The sequence below is a fragment of the Pomacea canaliculata genome, linkage group LG5, assembly GCF_003073045.1.
Source record: "Pomacea canaliculata isolate SZHN2017 linkage group LG5, ASM307304v1, whole genome shotgun sequence".
Lineage (NCBI taxonomy): Eukaryota > Metazoa > Mollusca > Gastropoda > Architaenioglossa > Ampullariidae > Pomacea > Pomacea canaliculata.
The window spans coordinates 25,165,178-25,181,880 of record NC_037594.1 but is presented as its reverse complement, the minus strand read 5'-3'; the positions used below and the strand labels follow the sequence as shown (position 1 = coordinate 25,181,880).

General features: G+C 43.5%; 1 long non-coding RNA gene across 3 annotated transcripts; it reads left to right on the top strand.

Annotated features, from left to right (window-relative positions):
• Window positions 1–1,249: 1,249 nt before the first annotated feature.
• Window positions 1,250–4,164, top strand: LOC112564481. 3 transcript variants are annotated; one of them, XR_003099223.1, is made up of 3 exons: window positions 1,250–2,214; window positions 2,380–2,466; window positions 3,355–4,164. It is a non-coding gene; the product is annotated as an uncharacterized LOC112564481 (long non-coding RNA). The 3 variants fall into 3 exon arrangements; XR_003099224.1 differs by lacking the exon at window positions 1,250–2,214 and having other exon boundaries at window positions 2,240–2,466; window positions 3,355–3,550; window positions 3,844–4,164; XR_003099222.1 differs by lacking the exon at window positions 1,250–2,214 and having other exon boundaries at window positions 2,240–2,466.
• The last annotated feature ends 12,539 nt before the right edge of the window (window positions 4,165–16,703 follow it).

Sequence of the window (16,703 nt, the reverse complement as noted above, 5' to 3'; positions counted from 1 at the left end):
CTGAACACTCCCACCAACTGTTATCGCTGGTTACATGAAGTCCTCTGACTTTACATCTGTAAAACACGCCTTCTCTCTCGTTTTCTCTGTGTGTGCGTGTAATTCTCTCTGTTATCTGTCTCTGTATCTCTCTGCCATGTATTCTGCCTCTTTATATTTGTTCTTATAATCCCTTACATACCTCTATATTCTCTTCCATATGTTCTTCCCTGACCCTATATTTCTCCTGTCCCTACTGTATATCCCCTGACACTATATTCTCTATAACCTCTCCCATGACCTCAAATTCTGTTTCTATATTTTTTGTCCTAGCCCTGTATTCTCTCTCTCTCTCTCTTTATTTTTTACCCTAAACTTATATTTTTCTGACTATATTTCTTTCAATATGACCCTAAATTCTCTCCCCTAACTCTATAATTATTGTCTCTGTCTCTATATTCTGTCTGTTCCTTTCGTTAAGTCGGCTGCGTGTGGAATTTTTTTTACTCCCACCCACCGTCCCCCTTCGCAAAAAATCTATGACGCACACGCACACACACACACACACACACACACACACACACACACACACACACACACACACACACACACACACACACACACACACACACACAAACAAACAAAGCAACAAACAAAAAAGGTACAGAAGAAGGAAGACATCTTGTAGTTAAGAATACTTTCTGTCATCTGCTGGCTGGCGTTGGCTGCTGTATGGAAGCAATGGTGGTGGTGACAGATGTTGCTGTAACTACAAAAAGTCACTAGGTGTAAATTCAACACCTCACTAGACACCTGACTACTTTATATATTTTTAAGACCACTATACATCTTGGAGACAGTTGACTACAAGACATTTTAGACATTCACACACCTCTGACCTAAATGGCCTTAAAACACTGAACATATTATATTACCTTGAACACATCTCATGACGCAGACACCTGGTAACTATGGTAACGATATAAAACAGATGTTGACTAAACAGCAGCAAGAAACGATTCATGCCGGGTTTGAATCCATGAAACTGCAGTTAACATCCGAACAAGATATTCTTAACAAGCTAGGAACAGACTTTGTCGAGTCCGTTCCAGTTACCTGCTTGGAGGATGAATCCTGTGGAGTGCGAGGAGAGTGTCAGCAAAGGACGAGTGTAGCCACGGACATGGGAGGCAGGTTGCAAGAGTACTTTAAAGTGCGAGACGATAAGATAGACAAGTTAGAGACCTTCTGGAGGAGGGACAATCTCAAGTTCTTTGGAATTCCGGAATCTGAAAACGAAACTTTGAACCCAAATGTGGTGGATTTACTTCAGGGTACTGTCCCTGACAAGGTGTGGTCCGTGTCAGTCATTGTTCGTGCCCATCGGTTAGGTCCACATACAAGATCACGTGTGTGGTAGTGTGTGTGTGTAGGGCCACATACAAGATAACTCCGACGGATGTCTTCAACCAACTTGTGTGTCAGGGGAGAGCATCCAAATGTGTGGAAGCAGAGCCGTTAACAGTCGGCTTCTTGGCTTCTTCACAATGTTCAGCTGCTCCCAATTACCTCCCCCCACTAGCATTCCTCTTTTATGATGGCTTCTTTCTTCCTTGCTCTGGAGGTTCGTCAGAGCTCAGTGGCTGCGTAATGCGTCATGCCGTCATCCGTTGCTCTCACACCATCCCACCCTACCTCGCCCACTGCACCACACAGCACCACACGGCACCACACAGCGGCAGAGGGGGGGAGGGGAAGCGCGAGCTGGCGCGCCTCACTCCGCGTGAACGATGAAAGGTGGCACAAGGCGCCATTACCGCCAGGAGCGATTTCGTCACGCGATGGAGCGAGTGGAGGCCGCGCGACCAGTTCGCAGACTTTACTGCCAGCACTGCATCCACCCGCCAGATCGGAGAGGACGTTGAAGGATGACGTCGATTGCCACTCTGTGTTGCCTCCCCTACCTCTGGGATGGCGGCTGGCGAGGCTGCAGCAAATTTACTTGCCTGAATGATATCCACGGCCAGGTTCCTGACGTCAGTTGCCTTCGAAAGTCAGCAAAAATTATTTCCATCTTTTCTCCTCCACAGCTTGCGAGGTGGCTGATGGAGTGAACTTCTACTTGGCACCCTACGTCACCTTCACCACGTGACAGTGAGCACGTCACACTCGTTCCTCTCGCCCGATAACCAAACTCCGGGAAGACCAAGTCCCCGCCACCTGTACGCCTAACACGTGAGTATGGAGGAGAAGTGAGGGACAAAATCTTTGCTGTTTCTTTCTTGACGGGACGGGTGGACCTGCACTTGGACATATTCCTTTGGAAGTGCCCGGGAAGGACCTACAGCTACTTGTACAACTGACCCACGCCAATGCCCGCCATTTTGTTTATAATCACAGGACACCAGTAGCTGTGTAGGGGCCTGCAAGTACTCGTGACATTCTACAGACCGCAGCCACACAACAAGGGAGGTACAAAACCCGCAGGTACATGGTTCAGTTCTAATGTAGCTCATCTGAGTGTTCCTACTGGTAGTAACATATCTGAGTGTTCCTATTGGTAGTAACATAGCAGGGACGTGACTCTGGTAGTAAGACTTACACTACTAGTAATGGAGAGCTGGTGGTGATGCACACAGTGACCTCTCTGGCATGTGTGGAGGTCACGAAGTGTGTTGAAGAAAACATCGAAGGTGCAAAGTGAGAGTGGCGCTCCTCAAGTTGGCTGCACCTTCAGGAACATTCTTATGATTGTTATATATAATTGCTTTCAAAGATTAAAGCACTTGTGGTGCTGTTCACAACTAAGCAGGCCAGAGTTTACATGCACATCACAAACACATCATCTAGCAGCGCGTAAATACACAGAAGAACGTAAGACCATGTTTCGAGGGCACTGATTGGTTGATCTTTGACCTTCTTGTCCCACGTGCAACTGAGCCAGCCTCATTCCGCATACATTTCAATTTTGTAGTTACATAATAAATTTTATGAATGAATTGTATAGCTATAGAATGCATTCTGTAAGTATACGGTGAAATGATAGAATGCATTCTATACTTACACAATTGTATAACAATGCCATGCAATCTATACTTATAGAATTGAATTTATAAATATAGAATGCATTATGTGCGTATAAAATGGATTGTATAGGTATAAAATGAAGTATAAAATGCATTGTATAGCCATCAACAGAAAATTAGAGAAAATTCCCCTCTTGGCTCCCAATATTTCTCTGACACTTGTTTTTGTTGTTTTATTGTTCAGCGAGCCTAAATTATCCTTGCCTGGAAATCTTGACATTTTTGTGGCAAGAAAAGTGAGAGACTTTCATGGTCAAGGTATCAGTTCAGAATATACATATAATTGCAGTCGTGATGGCTGAAGGAACTGCTTTGGCAGCCGAGAGACGAGAAAGCTGACCAGCGGCTGTCCTCGCCGTGGTGAGATGCGCCATCCACTGACCTCAGCAGACATTTCTACATTTCACACCCACGGCCAGTCCACGAGTTTTCTTCCATTTCTTCTTTCACGAGCATTTTTCATGATGTTTCTCTTTTTTTCCCAGGTCAGCTTTTTATGACAAACTTTACAGCACAATACTTTCTCAAAACTGAAATTTTTGTACGTGAAAGACCTCTCTGTCTGTCGTGCAACTGTCTCAACTCTTGAACCCAGTATCTCACACGCAAAGCCGAATTGACAGAGTAAAGGCAGTGCAGACCTTCTGCCTTTTATTTATATATTTATTTGTTCGTGAGTTTGTTGTTTATTTGATAGTATTGTAAGATTACTATGTACAAAACTATTTACTTAATAGTAAACACTCATACTTTTATTTCATATGCGTTCCCTTTCCAGCAGACCACCAGTATTCCACAAACCCTGCTGAGGCAACATTTCAGCAATCAAGAATGAAGACCAAACCCAGAAGCCAGATTGCAGGTCTTTATGCATCAAGCTGACTTTCAACACGAGCCTGTGAAGAGATGATGGAGGAGGGGTGCAACCTATTCTGAACTTGTCACCAGGCGACATTATTCTGAACTTGTCCACTAGATGGCATTATTCTCAGCTTGTCCTTTAACTTGTCCACTAGGTGGCGTATTGAGCTCTCTAACTTGTCCAGTAAGTGGTTAGGGAGATCGACGGGGAGAAAGACAGTAAAATATATTACAAAAACTCAACGAGAGGCTAATATGTCTCATCCTTATTTCTTCCTTGTCACTGGTTATAAATGTAGTTGGCAAGTGTTGGGAACTGCTGTTGACCATAGTTTCGGTAAATCTAACATCAGATGGGTATTTCTAAAACTTGGGTGACATATACTTTTCTCCAAAATCGGCAAAGCTAGGACACACGAGAATGATCAAAAATACAATGCAGAAACAACATTAAATAGAGCGCACGATAAATACAGCATTCAATAAAGCATTGCAATAAATAAACATTTCATAGAGCACACAATACAAAAAGTGTAATAGAGCACATAAAAAATGAACAGTGTTAAGAAGAGCACATTTTAAATAACAATAGAGACCATAATAAACAACATTTAATATGGCATATCATAAATAAAAAACATTAACTAGAACATACAATAAACAAATAACATTTAACAACGCACAGAATACACAAACAACATTTAATACAGCACGCAATACAAAACATAAATAAAGTACATAATACATAAACAGCATTTAACATTAAATAGAGCTCGTAATGAATAAACAACATTATAAACAACAAATACACAATATACAAACAACAAGACCCTCATCTTTCAGGTCATTTCTTTCAGACGACCGTTACCCAGCGTGATGTACTTGTAGCGTAACGCACATAATTCGTCTACCGTTGCTTGTACCTGGATACTATTTCTCTCCTCCTGAAAAAAAATGTGTGTGTGTGTGTGTGCTATCTATCGGAGGGTAAAACGAAAACAAATAATTGCATAAAACATTATGTAGACATCCGACAACAACAGATCTCTTTTGCTGACTGGGATCTGAACCCGTCCACTTCCCTTGAACTATTCCGCCACAACCATCGGGCCAAATGTTCTTGTGAAGGAGTTGGTATGCAAGAGTCCCCACTCTACTGCTGCACAACTATCTCATGAACCACCCAGTATGTGACGTCACCTAACAGACAGGGATAGTGGCAATTACCAAAAAAAAAATGCCATTGCGCATGTGTGGTTTGGTTCAAGGGAAAAACAAGAAATGTTCGGAGACAGAAATCACTAAAATAAGCAAGAAGCTTTAACACATTTCCATTGCGCAGTTCCGGAGACAATGATGACACTATGATGTCACTGTTCTCAACATGCAGGGTATGGACAATGACACGTTTGATGTCGGGGTTCCCAAAATGGGGGTTCCGTTGCCATGCTAGCACACTAAACTGTGGGTCAGAGGTCAGTTACTGTGGCCACTCAGCAGTCGTGGCTATCTGATCAATTAGAGAGGGTGAAAGGCAGCAAAAGAAGGAAGAGGGGGGTTCGATTTCCCCTTCAACACGCTATGACCAAGTCAAGCTGGACCAGTTACGGTTCATTGCCCTGCGACCGCTTAATACTGGAGCTGCAGGTTTCCCTTTCACAACTACAATGACTGTTAGTACACGATTAAACAACACCACATCCTAATGATTAAGAATATTTATACTAATACTAATACTAATGCTACTTATCTCGTGAGAAGGTTCGCGAGATGCTGTGTCTCTGACCAACCAAGCGATTTCGATTTGATTTTAGTCGTTTGTGCATCATTATTTATAAAATGAACATTTATATCTGTGACTCATCTGCTGAAGATTTTGAGTCCTTTGTCGCATTGTGTTCCAAAGACTTGAATATTGTCACGCTGGTTACATGTCACGCTAATTACGTGACGTTCATTATGAACATTGACAGTAAGGGAGATCCTTTTACTTTTTTTAACTGCCAGAATTTCCCCTCCCCACCTTCCCCAACCCGCAAGATGGAAGAAAGCTTTATCGACGACAGAGAGCTGTGAACTTTAACCCTGGGCACGAGGAAGTGACGCAAGGTGTTTGGTAGGAAAGAAAGGGGGGTGGAGCTACTGAGGGAAGGGGATGGCGGGCACGTGTCTGGCTGTGCGCGCGCTAGATAAGAACACATCCGGCAGTGCGGGAGACAAGCCGGAAGTCGTCAGCTGTGTGCCGACGACACAAAACACAAGTCGCTGGTCTGCCCCTGCGGCCAGACCGGTAATGACGTCAGTAGGTCTCACATGGACAGAAGGACCAGCGGATATCTCCGCACCTTCTAAACAAAAAACCGAAGAAGAAGAAAATAAGATAAAAATGTTCCATATCAACAGCAGCTCGACAATAACTACATCCGTTAGCCACGTATGGGAGATAACTCCAACACATTAACCTGTACGTATCTCATTACGTGGCAGTTTACTCGCATCACCTGTCCAGATCCCAACAAAATTGTCCAACAGCTTTTCGTCAACAGCTTGTTTCAAAGAATGAATATAATACTGCAGATGACATCTGATAATAATGAGTACAGCTGATGATAACCAACTCGTACATCTCGTGTTCATCTCGTCACATCCGGGCACCAGAGGGCGCAGTAAGCTCAAACATCATCACACCATTGGGAGGGAGGTTCACAAGTTTCTAGAGTGAATTTGTGCCTTATGGTGAGCTTAGCTCACGACGTGGAACTATTTTCTTTGTAAGAGCTCATCCAAGTACCTGCGCATGCGCACACGTTTTACTACCGTTCAACTCCTTCATCACCTTTATCACCGAGGAGGAAAAATTATCCAGTACGCAGAAGAAGTGAATAACACTTCATCCAGTATTTTGATAAACACAAGACACTTCATCTCCTGAACACAAACACACTTAGTGGCCTGTAAATATCGCAGCGGGTCACGTGCGTGAGTAAATCAACGCACGTTCTGAGGTTCATTCAATTACTTTGCTTGAATTTAATTAGTCTTTACGTTCGTTTGTGTGAACTTACTTCATCTTGTTATTTATTCCTGAAAATATTCTGTTAATTTTTTCTTATCATAAACAAATTTCGTGTCAGTGGTAGGTACGGTGTATGTATGTCCCAGTTGTGATTAGTAGACCACTGACTGTGCTTCTTTACTTTCAGCTTCTGAATGCAATGTATCAACGTCATCGTTGCGGTTGTCTTCATTGTTAAAGGCTGCTGGAGTGGGGCAGTGATTGAAGACGACTGGGTGGGGCAGTGGTTGCGGACGAGTGAGTGGGGCTGAGTGTCAACGATTATATGGAACAGCTGGACATCAGTAATCACATCACTCGTCATCACTCACCCTGTTAAGCTGGGGATGCTGGGGTATGTCTACCCTACTCTGACTTCTGCTTAACCCTTCTAATGATTTCTTTAATGACCAGGGCTTCTGCTTACGCAAAAAATTGCGTACAGTACGCTTTAAAATTTCGGAGGACCCCTTCAATTTTCGTCAATGGGATCCCCTTCAAATTTGGGCAAAGAACAGGGACCCCTTAAAAATCTGAAGAAGGGGTCCCTGGGACCCCAAAGAATTTAGCCTTAGCAGAAGCCCTGATGACTTTTTAAAACTTAACCCAACTAACACTTGCGCAGTTCTCATGACTAAGTGGGGGGCTGTTATCATTGAGGCACGATGTATGGATTTGCCTTGTTTTGAGAAGTGTCCTACCCACCAGCCGGCCGTCCATCGGTCACTCGACCCACTCCTTCCTTCGTTCGCTGAGTGGATTGTGGGTGGGTGGTCGGGCGGCTGGTCAGTGAGGGTCAGGGATAGTGGGTCGCCCTGTCGGTACAGGTGAGTCACATGATCCATGGGTGAATGGGTCGTCAAGTAGGGGGGTGGGTGGGTCGGTCGGTTTGGTAAGAACTAATGGTGATAGGACAGAAAGGTTGACTAGAGGCGGAACTCAGCTGGTCTCCCCTTCCTTGCTGACCCAACCAATCGGCAATGAGAGGGTGGGGGAGCTGCACGTTGCTTGTGTCGGTGGTGGAGATGGAAGACAGTCTCGCAGCTTATCGCCTGCAGCCACATGTTGTGGGCGGATGGGGGGAGGGACGAGTGGAGGGGATATGAGGGCGAACGATTTGGGGGGAGGGACGTTGGCGCCTCGGAGGAGATTAGACTGGAGGCTGCTTCCTTGGCGATGTGTGTGACAGCCGTCTGCCCTTGGCCTCGGGCGGCCTGCGAGGGCCTCTTGTGCTTCCAGATTGTTTTCCTGCTTTTGTTTAGTCGCAGACAGTTCCAACAGCCTACAGCAACACCAGCCTTTTGTTAGACGGAACAACGCGCTGCTCTCCCCTTCAGTCACCAGGGGGCGAACCGTGAGAACAAACAATGAGAACAGATAAGACCAACAAGAAATGAACTACCGCTCTTCGAACATAAAAAAGATTGCAAGTAGATTTATGGTGGGTAAAATATGTCAATGTACCTTGAAACCAGTTCATTAAATGCACGTAAAATAAAGAGAAATACAACAAAGTAAAATAAAATAAAATAGAACTAACTGAATTCATGGAGAATAAAACGGTTAAAATTACATCCGAAGTAAAAGCTCACATGACAAGGTAAGATGGACTTGGAATGTAGAAAACTCGCCAGAAGTGTGTAGAATAAAATATCTCTGAATGTATGAGGAATGAAACTCTTATTTGTTAAGGTAGACGAAAAGATTACTAGATGTGTAGAGAAGAAAATATCACTTGATGTTTGAAGAATGAAATGGCGTAGAAGTATTTAAACTAGATGAATGGAGAATGGAATATTCTTTGATATACCTAAACTAGATGTAAGTTGACTAAAGTTGTAAGTTCTAACTAAACCAAGTGACTTGGGCTACTTGCAATGTTTTTAAACTTAAAACTGTTTTTCAAAAGTCGCTCCTATACCACTTACAAGCGGTGTACAAGTGCATACCAAACATGTGGTGACGAAAACGAAAATCTGGCTTAAACAGTTTTATTTCATTGAAAATCAATTCAAGTTAAAACAGGTCTAAACTTGTAAACAGGTCTCACCACAAATTTCTAATAGTAAACATCTTTAGGCCTTAAATATAATTATACAATGTGTATAGAAACTCAAGGCCTAAAGATGTTTACAATTAGAAATTTGTGGTGCAACTGGTCCCAGAAGCTGTGGAAAATCTTACTAGAATAATCTCACTACAGAATAAACAATCACCAGTGAAAGTAAAAGGAGTAAATTTCTCAAAAGATAGAAAATATAATCTCGAAAGTAAAGGTTTTCCCCTAATCTTCTTCTAGTAAGGTGTAAGGTGTTAAAAATCATTTTTCTGTGGACTAACCTTTCGTGAGGGGTTTCTGTAGAGTCAGATACCTATTGTTAACAGTTGTGTTGGGAGGACTGGGGTACGTTGGAGGTGATACCCGGGTAGCGAACTCTTATGCCTCTAGGTTTGCACGCCTGTGATCACACCACTCTGATCATCTCAGAAATTCCAGAAAAAAATGAAATCTTGCTGGAGTCATTTTCCAACAAAAATCTTACTGGGGGCGTGCAAAACAAGTTTATCACTAGATGTGTGTCGATGTCACTAGATAAACAGAATAAAATCTCACCAGAGAATAAAATCACACTGCTTACAGAATAAAATGTCTGTGTGTGTGTTTGCAGAATACTCACTCACATTGTAAAATTTCAGAAATTTACAGAATAAAATTATACGATGAGTATCTAAAAATAAAATGTGTATACAGAATAAATCTTACAATGTGTGTACAAAATAAAATAAAATCCCACTGTGTGTGAAATAAAATCTGACAGTGTAGTGTGCAGTCTGATGTACCGCACACAAGAAGTTAGGGGGAACCTGGAAATCAGAAATCAGTTAGCCTTATGACTATACACACTTCTGTAGACTGTAAAAGTCAGCACTAGAGATCACGTGGACTTGACAGAAGACGGGGAGGTACAGGTATCTGGCAGCTGTACTCACTTCTCCACACAAGAGTGAGGAGGACCTCCACCAGACTGCTGCACACCTGGACCACAAGTCGACCACAGTGCTGTCCACTACAGTTGTCCACTCCAATCATAACTACAAGTGAGTAAACCAAGACATAGTCACACGACTGACCCCAGCTCGCAAGACATGGCCACGAGACTGCGCATCTCTCTGAGGCATCTTCTTCCATTTTTAATTTCGCTCTCATCTTCAAGACTCATTAACCGAGAGCAAGACTTGACCTTCAACTATTAACCCTTGGGGGTAAAAAAAGGACTGTACAGCACGGGCTGAAATTAGTGGTCCTCACTGTCAGCCATTGCACTAAAGATGAAAACCCGAAGACGTCTTCAGCCTGTGTCATGTCAAGTTCTCAGCCACAAGTAGGCGAGGGGGATGTGGGGGGTACTAGTGGTGGAATGTTGGAGGTGTGTGGGGGGGACGGAGGAGATGAGGCTGCTGTTTATAGCTGCCTGTGATGGTGGTGAGGAGGGGGAGCGAGATCAGCATGCGGGTGCCGCAGGATGGCTTTTTAATGGACACCGAACGAGGGGGCGTCCTCGGAACTTTGGGCGCTGGGCCCTTTACCTCCCCTTTCTCGGGTCACTTCAAAGGGGCGCTCTCATCGGTCTGTGGATAGGATGACCAGTTTTCACAGCATCTAATCAGTCTTCAAACCTTAAAAAAGTGGTCCTCCTCCCATCCTTCAACACACACATACAGAGTGTGTAATGTCCCACCCACGCACACCCGGACATGTCTTCGTTGCTTGGGTTTGTGCTTCCACTTTTCCCAAAGATTTGGTTTTTAGATATTATTTTGTTAGTTGATAAAGATGCCAGCATTTATTGCATTTGTACTGCGTTTATCAACCATTTATCAACATCATTGGAAGTTTGTTTAGAGTAGTGACTTTATAGGTGTTGCAGGATCAGTAAACATGTGTACAAAGTAGTGGCAAAAGCTAAAGTTTACCTCAAATAATGTCTTTATAACTCTTTCAGGACTAATGAACATTTGTACAAAATAGGGAACATACAGATATGCTGCCTGAAGTAATTAGTGATAGCTAAACATCTAAGTCCGTGATTAAATAATGTCTTGATAACTGATAGCGGCTGATAGGTGATATATTCACTTGATTAGTCCCTGTAATTTACAGGTTGCTTACTAAGACTTCCCGTGACAGTAATTATCTACAAAACTTAATTATTATGATTATATTATGTAAACCAAAATTATGGGATTCAACCAAGCTATGGTGCTTAAAAATACCTATTAAAGATAATATTGAAAGTTTTAGTACTTTAATGTATTCAAATAAAAACGACCTAAACATCCAAGTACCTGACAGTGAAGCAGACGATGCAAATACTCAGCAGACAAATAAGACAAACAATTGAGTACTTAACAGTCAATAGAACAATCCTAGTAATCCATAATTCATGAAAAAAATACAATACTCAAACAGTCGACCAAACAAAGAATCCGTGTACTGAATAGTCAAGGAACCAAGCAGTCCATGACGATTCAAGGGACAGTACTGATGCTCCTCTGATTAACGCCCTTCCTTAGAAGTGTTGGTGATCATCATTGTGTCAGTTATTTAAGTCGGGTACCTCCTTGGTACAGCGTTGTATCAAAGTGTGTAAAGTGTATTGACATTTACTACGTCGTATCAACGTATACCGACGTACACAACGTGGCTACCAAGACAACGATCAGCAAGCGATGACGAGACAAGACGAGACTTCAGCGTTTGATTGAGAACATGGTTCTCACGATGCCAGACGGAGTGGGCTTGATGGGTGTGGTGGCGGCGGCGGTGGTGTTGGTGGCGGAGGTGCGGAGGCTGTTGCATCGGCCACTTGGGCGAGGGTCTTGGTGCTCGTCACATGAAAGGCTTCACTGAGGAGCCGAGCGCGTGCACAAGGAAACAGTAATTTCCTGAGCAAGTGCGGCCACGGTGATTAGTTGGAGGCAAATGGCGCGATCTGAGCGAGAGAAAGAGAGAGAGAAGGGATGATCGAGTTGGGCTACAGGCAAGTCAGTCCGGGCGCGCAGTCGTATTGCACCTTCAGACAGACGATTTAGCAGCGCGTGCTCCCCACACCATTATCCCTACCATCTCCCCACACGACGCACAGAGGGACAAGCCTAACTTTGTCTTTTAGAATCTGGCTGACTGAGTGAGGAATGTCCCCGGTTATACCGAACCTCGATCACATTAACCTCTGAGGGTACAAACGGGAAGAATGTGGACAACACCGACACAGTGATGAGGGAGACACTGCAGGTGGTAATTAACGACAGTGAAGGTATGAAGGAGACAGTGGAGACATCAATCATGGCTCAGTACAGATACTGGTCATCAGTCACTACAGATATTCATTTTTAGTTTCTTTCTGTCATCAACAAATATATAGCTTCACGCATTTGTCAATACCTGAACAGGTACTAAAGAGAAAATTTATTTTATAAGCTCAGGTAAACGTTATTCAATGCCAATATGTATTTGTAAAAAGTAATAGACACCTAAAATCGTTTGTGCCTTCTGCAGGCCGGCTGCACAATCACAGATGAATTGTCAGTGTGTGTGTGTGGGCGCGCGCGCGCGCATATGAATGGCTTGGGTGTAAGTTTTCTTTCTTTAGATTGTGTCACTTGTATATTTTTCGCTTGCTCATATTTTTTACCTGTAACAAATTTTTTTCTCCTTTTTGTAACTAGAATCTATATATAGCAACTGAACACCTTTCCCGTGTTTAAATTGTCCATTGGGACTAATAAAGTTGGTAACTGTCGTCGTCAATTGCTGTAATTTTGTGGACATGTGTATTGTTGATGGAACTACGACTTAAATGCCATAACATATTCTGTTGCCGCTCTAAAACACAAAGTAAAGAATTATTTCACAGGTGGCAATCAAATCTTCAGCTAAGTTTACATGCAAACAGCATTACCACACATTTTTTTCCCCGATCGTTGGGACATTCCCGCAACATCTCTGACCTCCTTCAACACCTTGTTGTGGTAGCAAGACCTCAGTCTACGGTCTTGAGGTGGGCATTGAAAACAAAACAAACACAACATGTTGGTGTATTATCAACTCCACTCACTACATCAGGTATCCAATACAGACAGGTACAAACAGGTCGGAAGGCACGTGTAGCAATCAAACATCTTTAATGGGGGTAAGGGGGTCGGCTTCAGCCTCCATTCACTAATGTCCGAAATTACCAAGGAACCAGGAGAAGCTGGAGTCCTCGATGTGTATATGTACAGCGGTACTTATGTGTCTTACAGCAAGCACTTGTCCATTGTGCTTAACATTACATGGAGTGGACTTACAATGTACTTCTGGTTGTACGTGCATGTGTTGCAGAATTACTTACGGCTGTAGTTTGCTGCAGTTATTTATAGTGTAACTTAATAGCTGTACTTACGGTGTACTTACAGGATGCCTCCATAACCAGAAACACAGTGAATAGCAAGGGTTACTAAACAGCGACCACACCACAGGCAGTCAATCTTCAGGTGGAGAACACACACAGATCACCGCTACACACAATCCTCCATACTACACACACACACGAAGAGGGTAACCCTGGGCGGCTAGGTTGCAGTGAAGTCGGAACCTTTGACGAAAGGTCAGATGCAACTGGCTCTCTCTGAAGGTCTCCACTCACGTGGTCAGGCGGCACACGATACGCCTGGGAGGCTCATCGTCCCCATGGTGAGTAGTGTTTGACCTCGACTACACTTTGCGTACAGCAGTTACGCTGACAGGCGGAGGTAAGGGGTTCAATGATGCCCATATGCTTGGGAGCCACCCTCACCCTCTCCAAGGACGGCAGTTCCAAGTCAGATATCAGGATCGCAAACAGCAAAAAGAGACAATAGCTAGACTAGACAGGATCTGGCATAGCTATAAGAGAAAGCTCACTACCACGTACAAGCTGTATAAATCCCTGGTAGTGTCCGTCCTGCTCTACGGATGTGACACGTGACTCTGCTCTCCGGACTGGAAAAGGAGATCTAGATTGGGAACGTGGTCTGAGAAGGCTGCCTCCGCGGGTCTGAACAGGACACAGACACGACTTGTATGAAACAAGATGGCGTCACATGGGGAGGACACCGAACCTCTCTCTCAGAGTCAAGACGTAGCGGGTCTTTGGTCTTTTCAAGTTACCTTGGAGGGTGGCCGATGCCGCTGGTGGTCAGGGAGAACTGATCCTTACGAGGTCAAGACTGGATTGGTTGTCCTTCAGCCGCTGACTATTGCCCACTAGCAGAATGGGGGCTGTCAGCTGCTGCGGTCTATCCATGTTATCCCCACCAGGTGGCGGTCATGGACATTGATTACTTTGTTTATCTTCTCTTTTGCTTCTCCGGGCACATAGCGTGAGGTTTTCGTAACCTTTTTTTTTTTTTTTTAAACGGGTTACGTTGTGTATTTCCGAAGTATTTCCGTTATCCAAATCTTTGATTAAATGATCTACTAACTGGGACAATAACTGTTCGGTGTCATGCATTAATTTTCACGTTGATTAGATGTAAAATGGAGACTTTCGTGCAGACACTACATTACTGCTGTATGGATGCCTGAATTGTGAATTTCAGTTGCCTGTGTGAGCTTGTTTGTAGGTGGGTTCATCAGCAGCTCCTTTCATTAATGGATATGTGTTTTTTCTGACCGTCGTTAATTTTCTTTGAAGACACTGATATTGTGAGAGTTCCGTTGAATAGTATTTTTTCAGTTCATATCTTTTATTCAGACTTAATCTGTGTTTGTTTGAAGCTGCCATAAAATCAGACGGACACCTAATGTAGTATTGTATTACACGAACCTTACATACATGACGTAACTATTTAGTACAATAGTATATGACGTATATTTAGTACACCGGTATAGCTATACTGACGTTTATTGTTTATGACACAGTCTGTATCGCGACAGTATTGTTACAGCCTAGTATTACGGATATATATAAGTAATATATTTTAGAATAGGTTTATTTTTAGTTTCCTCCCTTTTGACTTACTAAGAGGTCCTCGTTCATAGCCCCCTCGTACTCCTCTAATTTGCCGTTCCCTCTCTTACCGAAGCGGTAAGGTCCGCTTTTCCTGCTGAGAGCTTTCATTCGCCCGCTGTCTCCTTATTTATACTTTTTCTCTCAATAAGGAGTGAGTGAAAAAATTCAAGTTTGAAGTTCAAATATGCCTCAATCTACTATGGGCGTGAGTGAGGTGGTGTATCGAACGTAGTACTGTTCTATTTGGGTCGATGTTGTTGCGGATCCCTCAGTGCACGCATGCACCGCACACCAACAAACCATCCTGCGATGCACCCCCCCCCCCTAAGTGCCAACTGTTTGTGTAGTTATCTGATTAGACATTAGGAGAGCTACAATTATTCCACCACAGTATTATATAGGGAGCGGGTGAAGAGTTTTGTTCAGAATATGTGGACGGGGTAGAAGATGAGAAAATACTACACGGGGTTAAATAAATTGAGAGGTAGAGACTGGGGAAGTAATATGGTAGCCCCGTTTGCAAAGTGAGATGTGTGTAGAAATTATTTGTGGACAAGAAAAGCTTGGGAGACATGTGGATGTTTGTATTGACAGGGCGATGAAGGTATTATGACAGAACAGGAAGCGGATGAAAGGTTGATAATTGTGTTTAGGGAGGCGATGAGGTTTTATAGACAGACAGAGAGCGAATTGAGGTTTTAGTAGCAGAACAGAGGCGATGAAGGTTCTAGCAGACGGAGCCCGATGAAAGGTATTTAGACACAGAAGCAGTTGAGGTTACTGACATAATGTGAGGTAAGGTGTGGCTGGAGGAGGATTGAAGAATACAACAGAGACACAAACGCTTGGGGAAAATAATGTCTATCTGTAACCTCCGGAGAAATAAAGTCTGCGATAAATCATTGACGGAAGATAATATTCTGTCACGTGACCAAAAAAGAGAAAAAACATTATGTGTAACAATTAACTGCCGGAGAATAAGCTTGGAGTATAAAAGATTAAATAAGAGTTCTGGGAAGGGAGAGTATGTTCACCAGTATTCCGTCTCCCATTCTGAGATTTCTATTTCAAAGTCACCAGACAAAAGAAGCGTCACTCGACTACCTGGTGTCAAGCAGTAAGTCAGTAAAGAAAGGAAATAAACATAGAATATAGAGGAAGTAAATTTAGAATAAAGTAACAAACAGTCTAGGAACATTAAAAGTAAGGAGCAGTCAGGAGGTGTGTGAGGCCAGGGTGGGTGTGCGGCGGGCAGGCCAGGTCTGACAACTAAACACGTGGTGGTGTCAAGACGTTTCTCAGCCCAGGACGGGGTGGGGCTAGTTTGTTCAGTATCTTGGTGCCTTGGCTGTGGTGTGGGGGACTGCAGGGGAGCCCCTCATTAACTGCCTCCTCACCTGCCCAGTGTAACTGGATTACTCCAAAGCTCCGAGCCAGCGAATCTGAAGAAGGCGGGTCACGTTATAGGTCCGACTTTTTTTTTGGTTGGATGGGTGAGGGTGGTGGGGCAGGAGTGTGAAGGTGAGTTAATGGACCGGAATCTACAATTTGAGCTTTAATAGTCTATTGGCCCGCCATTTGCAGTGTTGCGAGCTGAACTAAAGAAGAAAAGGAGACAATGGATGTCGATTGTGTGTGTACTTAATAAATTTCTATGTGTATTGTTACGAGGCTTACGCTCATTTT